We start from the raw sequence: 15386 nt of genomic DNA, 5'->3' as shown, positions 1-15386 counted from the left end.
TTTGAGCCTGCTCTGCCATTCAATGTGACCATGGGCTAATCATCCAACACAGCCCCTTGTTCCTGATTTCTCTCCATACCCTTTGATCCATTTTGCCGTAAGATCTACATGCCCATGGAGCAAACATTGGTCAGTATTCCAATTTTTGATAAAAGTCTTGGTGAGGCAGAGGAAACCTTTCCTTAAGCAGTCCCTCAGGATTGAGGGTGACTCGCTTCCTCTCTAGACTGCTGGGTTCTGAGACGGCTGATCAAGCCAATGCATATTCTGCAGACTCAGTCACACAGGGGTATGTGATCAATGGTTTATCTGGAGGTTTATGTACTCCCTCTGATTCATCAGCTTCAACATGTTTCTGAAGGAGACTCCAGTGAGCTTGGGGGTCCTCCTGAATCAGCCTTCTCTATTTCTGTCAGCCACAAGCCTGCAACTCTGAGCAGTGTGCATCATTGATTGATTTCTTCAGGGCTACCTTTCCAATATCCCAAAAGCTGTCCTCCTTGGAATCTCCTTAAAGAAAAGCAGCCAAATAAATGAGGTTCCGAAGAGGAGGCGCACCAGATTTGTAACATTAACTCTGCCAGACCTGCTGAGTTTCTTAAGCCTGCGTTTGCTGAAGAAAAACAGTGTGTTTGGGAGGTTACTGTCTAACTATATGAGCCATCCAGCAGAGCTGTGGTTTTGAGTGATTGATACATTGATGCTGGACATGTTGGCTTGGTTGAGGACCATGCTGTAGTACCACCTTTCTTGTGGGATTTGGAGGATCTTGCAAAGACACCAGTAGAATCCCCAGAGTGTGGAAACAGGCCCTTTGCCCCGACAATTCCACACCCACCCCCTGAAGAGTAACCCACCCAGACCCATTTCCCATACATTATGCACTTAACCTACACATCCTTAAGCCCAGTGGGTAATTTAGCGTGGCCAATTCACCTAACCTGCACATTTTTGGACTGTGGGAGGAAACCGGAGCACCCGGAGGAAACCCACGCAGACACGGGGAGAAGGTGCAAACTCTACACAGACAGTTTCCCGAGGCTGAAATCGAATCCGGGTCCCTGCGCTGTGAGAGAGCAGTGCTAACCACTGAGCCACCATATCACCCCACTGTGGGGATGTGCCTGCTGTGCTTTGAGTTGTAGATTGTCTTAAAGTTGTGTAGGATCACTGCTACTGGCCAGCCTTGATCGCACTCTTGGTTGTGAGAACCTGATACTCAGCTCCAATACCTTTACCCTCTGTCTGTCGAGTTAGAGGCGATGGTGCCTCACTCTTCAAGAGGAGACTCCCACGATGCAGAAATTGGTCTGGATATTTTCAGAATCTCACTGTTGATCTTAATTGATGAGTGGAGCTGTTTGCTTTTGAGAAATAGTTGGAAAAAGGACGTTTATTCTCTGTGAATCCTGTAAAAGATCCATTTCTCATATGTTTTGGGGAAAGAGTTGATAATGAGCTGAAGCTGACTTTGTGAATGAACATGCACACAAACTGGAGCTCAGTGGTTGAAGTTGAGCTGAAATGCTTGAAGACAATGTAGGTTGAATAGTTCACTGTCTATTCTGTAGATTATCTCTACCTCTGTGGTTGATAAACTGGCCACCTACTCTTTAAAATATCTCTGTAGCTGGAGGTGAGGCGCAGTGAGGAAAGTGGGGAATCGCAGAATGTTACAGTGCAGAAGGAGGCTATTCAGCCCATCATACCTGCTCTGGTTCTGTAACCGAGTGCCAACCTCCTGCTTTTCCCTCAGACCCTTGCACAACATTTCATCCAAATATTCATCCCGGGCTCTCTTCAGTTTTATTCCAGAGTGATGGATTTGTCAAATAGGAAGATTATACCAAACGTGGACCAAACTTGGTCAGACCACACTTGGAGTCCTTTTCTTCTCATTCATGCTGGGGATGTGGGTGTTGCTGGTTGGGCAGCCTCTATTGCCTGTCCCTAGTTGCCCTTGAGAAGGTGGTAATGAATTGTTCTCTTGAACCGCTGCAGTCTGTGTGCTTTTGGTTGACCTGCAATGCCGTTAGGGAGGGAATTCCCTGATTTTGACCCAGCGACAGTGAAAAAAAACGACGATATATTTCCAAATCAGGATGTTGAGTGGCTTGGAGGAGAACCTACAGGTGGTGCTGTTCCCATGTACCTGCTGCCCTCGTCCTTCTAGATGTGCTGGAATGTGCTGGAATTTGGAATGTGCTGCTTAAGGAGTTTTGGTGAATTTCTGCAAATGCATCTTGTAGATCATGCACAGTGTTGCTATTGAGCATTGGTGCTGAAGGGAGTGGATGTTTGTGGATGTGGTTCCAATCAAGGGGGTTGCTTTGACCTGGATAATGTTGAGCTTCTTGAGTGTTGTTGGAGCTGCACCCATCTAGGCAAGTGAAGATTATTATATCACTCTCCTGACTTGTGCCTTGATGATGACATACAGGCTTCGGGGAGTCAGGAAGTGGGTTACTTGCTGCAGTATTCCTAGCCTCTGACTTACTCTCGTAGCCACTGTGTTTATATGATGAGTCCAGTTGAATTTCTGGTCAATGGTAACCCCGAGGATGTTGCTAGTGGGGCAGTCAGTGATGGTAACACCATTGAATGTCAAGGGGTTGTGGTTAGATTGTTTCTTATTGGTGATGGTCATTGCCTGGCATTTTTGTGTGGCATGAATGTTACTTGCCACTTGTTAGCACAAGCCTAGATATTGTTCATATCTTGCTGCATTTGAACATGGACTGCTTCAGTACCTGAAGAATTGTGAATGGTGCGGAATATTGTGCAATCTTCCCATTACCAACCTTATGATGGAGGGAAGGTCATTGATGAAGCAGATTAATATGATTGGGACCAGGACACTAGCCTGAGGAACTCCTGCAGTGTAATCCTGGAGCTGAGATTACTGACCTGCAATAACCACAACTGTCTTCCTTTGTACCAAGTATGAGTCCAACCACTGAATGGTTAGCCCCTGAATTGCATTGATTCCAGTTTTGCGAAGGCTTCTTGGAGACTCACTCAGTCAAATTCAGCCTGATGCCAAGGGCTGTCACTCTCATCACCCCACTGGAATTCAGCTTTTTTGTCCATGTTTGAACTAAGGCTGTAATGAGGTCAGGAGCTGAGTGGCCTGGCAGAACCCGAGCTGGGCATCACAGCAGGTTATTGCTGAGCAGGTGCTGCTTGATAGTCCTGTTGATGACACCTTCCATCACTTTCCTAATGATCGAGAGTTGACTGATGGGGCAGTAATTGGCCAGGTTGGATTTGTCCTGCTTTTTGTGTACAGGACATATCTGGGCAAATGTCCACATTGTTGGGTAGATACCATTGTGCTAACAATATTGGAAGAGCTTGGCTAGAGGGGTGGCAAGTTCTGGAGCACAAGTCTTCGGCCGGAATGTTGTCAGGGCCCATAGCCTTTGCATTATCCAGTGTCTCCAACCATTTCTTAATATCATGTGAAGTGAATTGAATTGGCTGAAGACTGTAACCCTGGGGATCACTGGAGGATGCTGAGATGGATCATCCACTGGACACTTCTGGCTGAAGATTGCTGCGAAAGATTCAGCCTTATCTTTTGTACTGGTGTGCTGGGCTCTTCCATCACTGAGGATGGGGATATTTGTGGAGCCTCTTCCTCCAGTGAGGTTTTAACTGTCCACCACTGTAGATTAGATTAGATTACTTACAGTGTGGAAACAGGCCCTTCAGCCCAACAAGTCCACACTGCCCCCCCAAAGCGCAACCCACCCACAACCCTATATTTACCCCTTACCTAACACTACGGGCAATTTAGCATGGCCAATTCACCTGACCTGCACATCTTTGGACTGTGGGAGGAAACCGGAGCACCCGGAGGAAACCCACGCAGACACGGGGAGAATGTGCAAACTCCACACAGTCAGTTGCCTGAGGCAGGAATTGAACCCGGGTCGCTGGCGCTGTGAGGCAGCAGTGCTAACCACTGGGCCACTGGGCCACCGTGCCACCCACAAACCAGAGCACCTGGAGGAAACCCACGCAGACACAGGGAGAACGTGCAAACTCCACCCAGACAATAGCCCAAAGCTGGGATTGAACCTGGAACCGTGAGGCAGCAGTGCTAACCACTGAGCCACCGTGCCATCCAGGATTGTTACTGGTTCTACAATCTTTGCCCTGAAAGCAAAGTATAACTATCCAGCCAAAATGCTGAAAAGCTTATTAAGAGAAATTTCAAATCACTAACGTAATTTTGTCAACTTTACCAGCCTAAGCCTTGGTTCAGTGATTAAGTTTTCAGCCTAACAAAATTATTTCAGGATAGAATATATCAGAAGGTATACTATGGTAGATACAACCTCTCAAAGTTAACTGATATCAGAAAGTTGAATCCTAACTTTAGAATTTCAATATATTGTTGTCTGTTTGAGTTTGTGAGGGATTGTGTAGGATCTGGCAACTTTTAGTATTAGATCATGAATATTTATTACGTTCTGGGATGACATTGTAGCAATGAGCGCTATATCACTAGAGAATATGGTTACTCAAGAGAGCTATAACATGACAATTCCACTTTTAAGTGGCCTACAATTCATAAACCCTCCTTAAGAAACAATGGAAAATTCAAGGTAACATGGGGAAAACAATATATTCTTGGTCCAGCATCATTTCTCAGAAAGGTGGAGTGTCCTCGTCACAACCTGTCAGAGAGAGTGTGAATATCAGGATGTTTACAGTCAGCAGTCAACCAGAAAATGCTGCTGTTGTCTGTGTGAGCTTTCGTTTATATTTTGCTCTGGCTTTAAGAACTTTGGGCAGAATCTTCCCAGCCCCTGGATAACGTGGGCAGTGGTGTGCCAGTGGGGAAGTTTGACAAGATCGGATAAATGGGATCCACAGTTAAGTAGAAAGACAGAAAATAGGAGCAGCAGTCGGCCATTCGGCCCTTTGAACCTGCTGCTGCCATTCATTAAGACCATGACTGACCAATAACCTGTTCCTGCTTTCTCCCCATACTCTTTGATCCCTTTAGTCCTAAAAACGATATCAAACTCCGACCTGAAAACATTCAGTGTTTTGGCATTGACTGCTTTCTGTGGCAGGGAATTCTGTGGCTCCCCACTCTCTGGGTGAAGACACTTCTCCTCATCTCAGTCCAAAATGGCCTACCTGGTATCCTTGGAGTGTGAGCCCTGGTTCTGGACTTTTGGGGAGGTGATGGTCTAGTGGTATTATCTCTGGACTGTTAATTCAGAGATCCCAGGTAATGTTCTGGGGACCCAGGTGCAAATCCTGCCATGGCCAGATGCTGGAATTTGAATTCAATAAAAATCTGGAATTAATAATTAATGATGACCATGAATCCATTGTCAGAAAACCCCATCTGGTTCACTAATGCCCTTTAAGGAATGAAACTGCCATTCTTACCTGGTCTGGGCTACGTGTGACTCCAGACCCACAGCAACGGGGTTGACTCTGAATTGCCTTCTGGGTAATTAGGGATGGGCAGTGAATGCTGCATGGCCAGTGACGCTCTCATCTTGTGAATGAATAAAGAAAACAAAAACTCCCACATCAACAGGAACATCCTTGCTGTGTTTAGCTTGTTGAGGAAGGTCCAGCTGAGGTTATAACAGTGAGATGAGAATCTCACGAGTGAGTATTGAGAGACCTGTCCGCATGCATTGACATCTGACTTGTAGGCAGATTACTATTTCCCCAAGCAGTCGAGTGAAACTCAGTAGCCCCCATGTGAGTGTCAGAGCAAATCCTTGGGTCATGGTCAGCAGATTCCTCCTGTGTTTCTCCTGAAGTGTGAATAGTCACCAAACCATCATGTCCCATTTCCGACTCACTGATAATCTGATTCATTTTGGGGGAAAGGTTTCCAGCTCATGGTTTTTAGCATGCTCTCTGAGCACTCACTGACTTGACACCTGCATGGATGCCCCACAACATCTCTGCCCTGTCTCGCCCTTTCTGCACACTGCCACATCATTCAGAACTTACAACCTCACGGTACTTTGGGTCGTGCTGTTTCGTACACACATGCAAAGCCAGGCAGCTTGTCACGGTTGCCAGTGGTGATCAGTCAAGGGGTTGGACATGCTGCTGTGTCAGGAGGACATTTTGAAATTTGGCTGACAAGTGGAATAATCGGAATAAATGTCAGAGGCAGTGAAGAAAAGGCAAGGATAACGTGGAGGCCGTCAAATGAAGAAGATGGGGAAAGAGAGACACAGCGCAAAGTAAAACATAAGGATGAATGAGGCTAATGGTAAACACACAAGTAATTGCAGAGCTAAGCTTCTGTAAACAAGGTTAGCTGTAATAGTTTTTGTGCTAAATTGATACTGTAGAGGTGTGGACTGCACGAGTCTTAATCAGTTTTGAAGTTTCAGTGTATTACATTGCTACAGATTTCATTAGCTGTTGTGTTTTTCTCTCACAATGAGGATTATCCCACTTAGGAAATGATAAAAGGCTATCAAAATAGTTGATGAAATGTGAAACTGATACCGTTAGATGTTCTATTATGTTGGGTTATCAATTTAAGTAGGCTCATTTTTATTTAATGGAAAATAAATTCTCTTAATTTCTTTGTGAAGTATTTTCTAATGCAGCAAATCCCATTGGTGTCTTTGTTACACAGGAGTAGGTCTCAAGAGCACCAATCAGTTAGCTTATGACTAATTTGTACCTTAATTCCACTTATTTGACTTTTTCATGTTCCTTAATACTCTAACAAATATCCAGAATAAATTCTGCTGGTTTGCATCTACGGTGATGGACAAAATGTTTCTTGAAGAGGATCACAAGCATTGGACGGGCAGCTATAATTTTGACTCACTAACAAAACCGGCCTGGGAAAATCAAACGTACAGTCCTCCAGAGTCAATCTGTAAGGTTTTTATCCTCGGTATGTTACAGTCTGGGCAATTCACATCCACCAAGAATGAGGGAAATTTCCTACTTCAATGTCTTTTTAGACATTTGTCCATGGGATGTGGGTTTTATTGGCAAGGCCAGAGCTTATTGCCCACTGCTAATTGCCTACAGTGCAGTTACAGATCAACCACAGTACTGTAGTTTTAGAGACAAGAGTAGACCACGTTGGTAAGGACAGCAGATATCGTCCTCTAAAGAACATTAGACAACCACATGGGTTCAATCATCAACAGTGGTTACATGGTCACCATTAAACTATTGCTTTATTCAATTCAAACAACATCATCTGTCACAGATGGATTTGTGTTCTTAGAAACAGTAGGCCAGGGTTCAGGATTATTTCATTGCTCAGATCTCTGAGTATAGGTGCTGGGTCAAATTGAGGTTGTACAGGATATTGGTGAGGCCTCTTCTGGGATACTGTGTCCAGTTCTGCAAAGGAAAGATATTATTAAGCTGAGGAGGGTTCAGAAGAAATTTACCAGGATGGTGCCGTGAGTGGAGGGTTTGAGTTATAAAAATAGGCTGGATTGGCTGGGACTTTTTTCACTGGAGTGGAAGTGGTTGAGAGGTGACCTTACAGACATTTATAAAATAATGAGGAGTATGGATAATGTTGTCCTTTCCCAGGGGGATTTAAAGACTAGTGGACATAGAGAGAGAGATTTAAAAAAGACAAGAGGGGCAATTTTTTTTACACAGGGTGGTTTGTGTGTGGAATGAACTTTCAGAGGAAGTGGTGGATGTAGATATATTTACAACATTTAAAAGACACTGAAATAAGTTCGTGAATAGGAAAGGTTTGGAGGGGAATGGGCCAAGCGCTAACAGGTGGGACTGGTTTAGTTTGGGATTATGGTTGGCATAGACTAGTTGGACCTAAGGGTCTGTTTCTGTACTGTATGACTATTTGACTCTACTAGTCTAGTGATATCACCACTACATTATTACCTCTATAATACATCCTTTGCATCACATGGAAAGGCAAGGTCACCAATGAGTCAGCCATTTCTAGGATAAACGTGTTGATTTGTATTAGCTCTAATCAAGCAAATCAAACACAGGATGGCTGCATTCCCCAAGGATATTCCAGTCACAGGCACATTAGTGCCTGGGCGCCGAATGCTAAGCTATTTAGATACAAACAGGAGCACACTTTCTTCATTATGACACTCTTCAACGTGCTTAGGCACTTAACAGCATCTGGGTCGCATATTAATAAACGCAAAGACCTGCAGATTCTGGAAATCCAAGTGGCTCAGTCTTTGCCTTTTGTGAATTGGCTTGCTCAGTTTGAGGAGAGCTGCAGCTGATGATTTTATCTGACCTTATCAAAGCTCTGATGCTGCCTTCTCATTATCACCCACAAATGAAGGGAGACCAGTCACACGGTTTTCATCTGAACTTCTGCATCAGAATCTTCTTGGAAGAAAGAGTTCAGGATTTCCACTGCTGTGGGAACACAGGGAACCAGTACAGCACAAGGGGCTGAATAGCCGTCTTCTACACTGTAACAGTTCTGTAGTTTTTTGTATGAAAATAAAGGTCCTTCTGGCTTCACCTTTGAGTGGCCTGGCTTTAATGATAGGATTATGCCAGCTCGCTCCCCTCCCAGTGAACGTTGATTCTCTCTATCTTCCCTATCCCATTCTTCAATCAACTAAAACTCCTCAAGTTTTTCTTGTCTTCGTAATGTAATCCTTTCAGCCTTGGTCCTTCTGCGCTGCACCAAGCATATCCTTCCTGAGCTGTATTATCCAATTGGAATTTAATCAGAATTTGGTAAAACTGTATAGAATAATTTTGACTACCCTTGAGAAAATTGTACATATTTCATTGGGCCTTCAACTATTTTTTGTACCTGTCATCGAGGATTTTGAGGACAAAAGTTTTTCACTGTATTTTGTTGTATTCTTGCTGTTAAAATACACGTGACAATAAAACCAAAAATCAAATTAGAATTTAATGATTTCTGCACATAGTTTGCTCAACCTCCCCGTTCCTCCAAGGTTCCTATTTTCTCACCATTTAGAAAATATTTTCTCTCTTCCTTGTGTTTAAAGTGGGTAACTTCTCATTTTCCCACATTGAGCTCCTACTGTCACAGTTTAACCTATTCTCCTCACCCATCAGTGACCCTTTGCAATGATCTGCTACAACCAACACGGTTCCAGTGATTGTATTAGCAGACTTGGATATTCAGCACATTTGTTTTTTCCATTTTAAATCATTATAAGATACACTAAGTCCCCCAGATTACATGTTTTTCACCTGAATTTTGGTCAGTTATTTGGATGTGTTTTCTTGTTCAGCGATGTGGGATTGGTTTTAATGATGTTTCCTGCTGGTCTGACCTAAGGTCTCGTGACTTGATCAGCTCCATTTTGGAGCAGACTCTCTTCCTCCCTGACCATCTTCTCATCGCTCCAACACACGGCCTTTGCCAATTGCCAATTCCTTCCTCTCGTTAGGCCTCCTGTTCTCTGACTCTTGTGCTCCTGGCAATGGATCCCAGAAGATTCCAGCAATCAGATAACACACACAACTTTGGGGTTGGGACACGGGTCTGGGACACGATGCTTCTCCCTACCCTGTGGTAAATCGAGGACTGTGGTATCACTTGCTTCACTCTCACCTTCCTCATGGATGTGGGAGCTGAACCCAGTGGTTTTAAAACCCAGGCGAGGGTGGAAGGGTGGTTCAATAGTGGAGGGGCGGTGGGGCTGGTGAAACTGAGCACAAACACTGGAAGAGAACTTGTCTCCTGCACGTTGCTCCTCTTGTCTCTTGCCCACAGGGAAATACCAATTGTGAGGGTCAGGGAGCAGGAGGCACAGTGCCTGTGTGTGCCAGGGAGAGGCAGGAGCTTAATTCAGGTGTCTATTGGTGAGGGGATCTGCTAAATCTGAGATCCAGCAGCATTAAAGTGGTTTAGGGAGTCGGGGAGGTTGCACTGGATACTGAGCGGTGAAGGTAGAGGTTACAGAGCAGGATAGACTGCAAGGCTTAAGGTCAGGGAGAGAAAGAATTGCAAGGTTTGTGAAGGTTTGTAGCTCAGGTTGAGGTTTAGGGCCTAGGTTTACTCGCTGAGCTGTAGGTTTGATCTCTAGACGTTTCATTACCTGGCAAGGTAACATCATCAGTGGCGACCTCCAAGTGAAGCGAAGCTGTTGTCTCCTGCTTTCTATTTATATGTTTGTCCTGGATGGGGTTCCTGGGGTTTGTGGTGATGTCATTTCCTGTTCGTTTTCTGAGGGGTTGATAATGGTATCTAGATCTATGTGTTTGTTTATGATATTGTGGTTGGAGTGCCAGGCCTCTAGGAATTCTCTGGCATGTCTTTGGTTTCCAGCATCTGCAGTCATTATTTTTACCTAGTTGATTTTAACCTTACTGCGAATTGTCTTGCAAGGACGCCTGCTGCGAAGAAGTTTTCCTCCTACTTTCTCCCCACCACCACCCTCCTCTAGCTTATCTCTCCACCCTTCAGGCTGTCTGCCTTTATTCCTGATGAAGGGTTTTTGCCCGAAACATCGATTTTGCTGCTCCTCGGATGCTGCCTGAACTGCTGTGCTCTTCCAGCACCACTAATCCAGAATCTGGTTTCCAGCATCTGCAGTCATTGTTTTTACCTATGTCTTTGCTTAGCCTGTCCCAGGATAGATGCGATGTCTCATTCAAATTGGTGTTTTTTATTTCAACAAGAATTTTCAACTACAGAGAGTGGGATGTACACTGAGCAGGAGTACCGGCAGGGAGAGGGGCCTGTAAGCAGAACATTCTGGTATTTGTTTTATATTTAGTAGTTTCTTTTACAGCCATATGGCACAGAAACGGACCCTTTAGCCCATCTAGTCCTGTCCAAAATCCCAAACCAAACTAGTCCCAACTGCCTGCGCTTGGCCTATATCCCACCAAACCTTCCCTATTCATGGATTTATCCAAATTGCCTTTTAATTGTTGTAACTGTACCTGCATCCACCACTTCGGCAGGTCATGCCACACATGAACCACTCTCTATGCAACAAGGTTGCACCTCGTGTCTTTTTCAAAATCTTTCTCCTCTCACCTTAAAATATGCCCCTTAGTTTTGAACTCCCCACCCTCAGGAAAGACCCTTATTATTCACCTTATTTATAACACTACCCCCCCCCCCCCGCCATGATTTTATAAATCTCTATAAGATCACGCCTCAATCTCCTATGCTCATTGTCTAATAATATCCTTCCTATTACAGGGTGACCAGAACTGCACAGAGTACAATCTCAATGTAACGTCCCAACTCCTATACCTGCAGTGGAGGCAAGCCTTCTTAATCACTCTGTCTCTTTGTGACACAAATTACTTCAGAAGTTATTGCATTTACTAATGTAGTGTTACAACCCAGTGCAGAGAGGTGAATAAGTCCATCTTTTTTCATTTGAAGTTTATGTCACAGAGTTTTGAATGTTTTAAGAGGATTACCCTCTAGCAATGTAAATATACTTGACCTTTTGCAAGAATTACGAAGGACCAATCCAGACAAATGGTTTGAGTGAAACAAAAATTAAGAGTTAATGTTATTGTAAACTTACTCAGTAAAAGACATAAACTTAATGAAAAAGATAGAACTCATTTTGGATCTTGCAACAGACTCTCACACTCTTGCGATTAAGCAAATAGCACAGTTTGCAGATTGAGGAGGTGGAATTGAAAAACAAGTTTCAGTTTTTAGCTGAAAGAATTATAGCTTCCAATGTTGATATTATAATTCTGCTGGGAGTAGTAAAGCTGTTTTATTCCTTCTGAAGACAGCGTTTCAAACTGTATTCCAATCCTTTCCCAGACTGGGTGCTATAGCATTTGAATTTCCTTCTGTTTTTGAATTCTCAATCTCTGTGATGTGTTCCGAATTGTAACCAGAGTGGAAAGAGGGGAACTGGTTGATGTATTGTATTTGGACTTCCAGAAGGTGTTCAACAAGGTAATTCACAAAAGGTTAAATCATAAGACAAAAGTTCACAGTGTTGGAGGTGTTATATTGGCTTGGATAGAGAATTAGCTCATGGGTAGGGCACAGTGAGTGGGGATAAAGGGATTCATTTTCGGATTGATGACCCTTGACCAATGGGCTCCACAGGGATCAGTGCTGGGACTGCAGTTGTTTATAATAGATATTACTGACTTGGAGAAAGGAAGCAAAAGTATTGGGCGGCATGGTGGCTCAGTGGTTAGCACTGCTGCCTCTCAGCACCAGGGTCCCAGGTTCAGTTCCAGCCTCGGCAACTGTCTGTGTGGAGTTTGCACATTCTCCCTGTGTCTGGTGGGTTTCCTCTCACAATCTAAAGATGTGCAGGTTAGGTGAGTTGGCCATGCTGAATTGTCCATAGTGTTAGGTGCATCATTCAGATGGAAAATGGGTCTGGGTGGGTTATGCTATGGAGGGTCGGTGTGGACTGGTTGGGCCGAAGGACCTGTTTCCACACTGTACGGAATCTAATCTAAATTTGCAAACAACACAAAATTAGTTGGAAGGGCACATTGTGAGAAGGATACAAACAGGTGTAAGGCAGACAGCGTTGAGAGTGTGGCACTGGAAAAGCACAGCAGGTCTGGCAGCACCCGAGGAGCAGGAGAATCGACGTTTCAGGTATAAGCCCTTCACCAGGAATGGGAGATAGTGATAGGTTATGTAAGTGGGCAAAATGTTGGTGAATGGGAAATGTGAAGTTCATTATGGAAGGGAGAACAAAAGAACTGAATATTATTTCAATGTTAGAAAAACATAAAGGGACTGGAGGGGAACTTGTAAATGAAACATGGAAAGCTAGGAGACAAGGGCAGCCAGTAATCAGGAATGTTGGCTCTTATTTCAAGGGGGTTGGGGTATAAGAATAGGGACATCCTACTGCAACAAGGTGCTGGTAAGACCACATCTGGAGTATTATGAGCAGTTATGGTCCCCTTATTTAAGAAAGGATATCATTTCATTGGAGGCAATTCACAGAAGGTTGACCCCTGCTGGAAAAAGGTTGTATTATGCGCAAAGGTTAAACAGCTCGTGACTCAACATACTGGAGTTTAGAAGAATGAGAGGTGATCTCATTGAAACATAGAGGGGCCTGACAGGGTCAATAATGAGAGGATGTTCCCCCTCATAAGGGAGTGTAGGACCAGAGGGCATCATCTCAGAATAAAAGGGCACCCATTTAAGGCTGAGACAAGGAGAATTTTGTTTCTTTCAGAGGGTTGAATGCCTTTGAAACTCTTTGCCACAGAGAGCTGCGGAGACAGAGTCCTTGTGTATATGAGGTAGTTGGATTCTTGATCAGTCGAGGATTCAAAATTAACAGGAAAAGAGCAGGAGGGTGAGCGTGCAGAGTGTCAGTCGTGATCCTATTGAATGGCAGAGCCAGTTCGAGGGGCTGAATGGCCTCCTCCTGTTTCTGTTTCTTCTGGTCTTATGTTAACAGGGATAGGTTGGAAAGTGAGAGAGTTTCTGTATATCATTCTGTTGGCCTTCATGATGTTTCTGCCTTTCTGTGGCTAGACCACAAGCCTATAATCAGAGCTTCCCACAGGAAGGGGCGATTGAAGTTTGAATGCTGCCTATTGGCCCAAAGTAGGAACAATCTGCTTTTAACAAAGAGTTTCAATGGTCCACATCTAAATACGTCTTTATTTTTTGAGGCTTCTGCCTCTATCACCCTTTTAGTCAGTGAGATCCAGTTACCCACTGGATGGTTTGTGATATCCTCAAATTACCTCTAAATTTTCTGCTCTCTACAATAAAACAGTGTGCCCTAGTTATTGACTCCTGTACTAAAGGTAATGATTCTCCCTATCTTCCCTGTCTATGCCCCTCAGAAGTTTGTATGTCATTCTGGCCGGAGACTTCAACTGCATCATTGATGCTGATGGACGATCCGGCGGGGGGGACAGTAAACCGGACGCTACGTCCAGGGCCCTGATGGAAACGGTCAAAGACGCCAAGCTGCACGACGTCTTCAGCGCCCCTGCAGATGGAGCGCTGCGTAGATACACCTGGTCACGGGCAGACGGGTCTATCCGCTCAAGGATAGATTACCTGTTTGTGTCCCGAACGCTCTCGGTCAGATCCACCGACGTCAAGCCGGTGTTCTTCTCTGACCACTGCCTCCTGCTGGCCGACTGTCACCTACAGGACGAACAGCGGGCGGGCAAGGGAACGTGGAAACTGAACACTAAGCTGTTGACCCCGGGAAACATCGAAGAGCTCAAGAGGGATTACGCAGGTTGGAGAACCGTGAAGCCCCTCTTTGAGTCTCCAGCGGACTGGTGGGAAACGGTAAAAGGGAACATCAAGAGGTTCTTTATCCTCAAAGGTGTCCAGGAGACGAGAGAGAGGCGGGGAAAACTGTCCCAGCTCCAGGAAAGTATGCAGAACCTGCTCCTGCTGCAGACGATGGGGGTCGATGTCATGGAGGACCTCAAGGAGGTGAAGGGCCAGAAAGCCTCGCTCTTTGCCTCGGAGGCCTCCAGGATAATCTTCCGGTCCAGGGTCCGCTCGGTGGAGCAGGACGAGACATGCTCACGTTTCTTCTTCCAGAAGGTGCACAAAGAGAGCTCCGTGCTCAGCAGCCTGAAGAAAGAAGATGGCTCGGTAACGTCATCTCAGGCTGACGTCATGAGGATCAGCAAATCCTTCTACGCCAGCCTGTATGACTCGAAGCCAACCGACAGCGCGGCCTCCCAGTCGTTCCTGTCCTCTATCACGGAGGTCCTAGATGACGGAACACGAGAGAGGCTGGACCAGCCGCTATCTCTGGATGAACTGACCAAGGCCCTCGAGTCCTTCGAAAAGAATAAAACTCCCGGAAGCGACGGCTTACCGGTCGAGGTTTATTCCGCTCTTTGGGACTTGATCGGCCAGGACCTGCTGGAGGTGTATGTCAGTATGCTTCGGGCAGGTACCATGAGTGAATCCATGAGGAAAGGCATCATCACCCTCGTCTACAAGCGGAAGGGGGAGAGGGAGGAAATTAGAAATTGGAGACCGATCTCACTGTTAAATGCAGACTACAAAATCTTGTCAAAGGTCATCGCCAACCGGGTCAGGTCTGCTCTGGGATCGGTGATCCACCCGGACCAAACCTGTGCTGTACCGGGCAGGAAGATCTCTGAGAGTCTCGCACTCCTCAGGGATACGATCGCCTACGTGCAGGACAGGGGGGTGGACACCTGCCTCATCAGCCTGGACCAGGAGAAAGCCTTTGACAGGATATCGCATACATATATGAGGGATGTCCTCTCCAAAATGGGCTTTGGGGAGGGAATCGGAAATTGGATCAGACTGCTCTACACCAACATTGTCAGTGCAGTCTCAATCAATGGGTGGGAATCAGATAGCTTCCCTGTAAGATCTGGAGTCAGGCAGGGATGCCCCCTCTCACCCGCCTTGTTTGTGTGTTGCATAGAGCCATTTGCCGAATCCA

At 45.3% G+C, this 15386-nt stretch overlaps 1 protein-coding gene across 2 annotated transcripts in view; it reads left to right on the top strand.

Annotated features, from left to right (window-relative positions):
• cpne4b (copine IVb) overlaps positions 1-15386 on the top strand; it is a 374751-nt gene that overhangs the window by 63232 nt on the left and 296133 nt on the right. The window lies entirely within an intron of this gene.

The sequence above is a fragment of the Chiloscyllium punctatum genome, chromosome 41, assembly GCF_047496795.1.
Source record: "Chiloscyllium punctatum isolate Juve2018m chromosome 41, sChiPun1.3, whole genome shotgun sequence".
NCBI lineage: Eukaryota > Metazoa > Chordata > Chondrichthyes > Orectolobiformes > Hemiscylliidae > Chiloscyllium > Chiloscyllium punctatum.
Note: the sequence above shows the minus strand (reverse complement) of the source record. Positions and strands in the feature narration are given on the sequence as shown.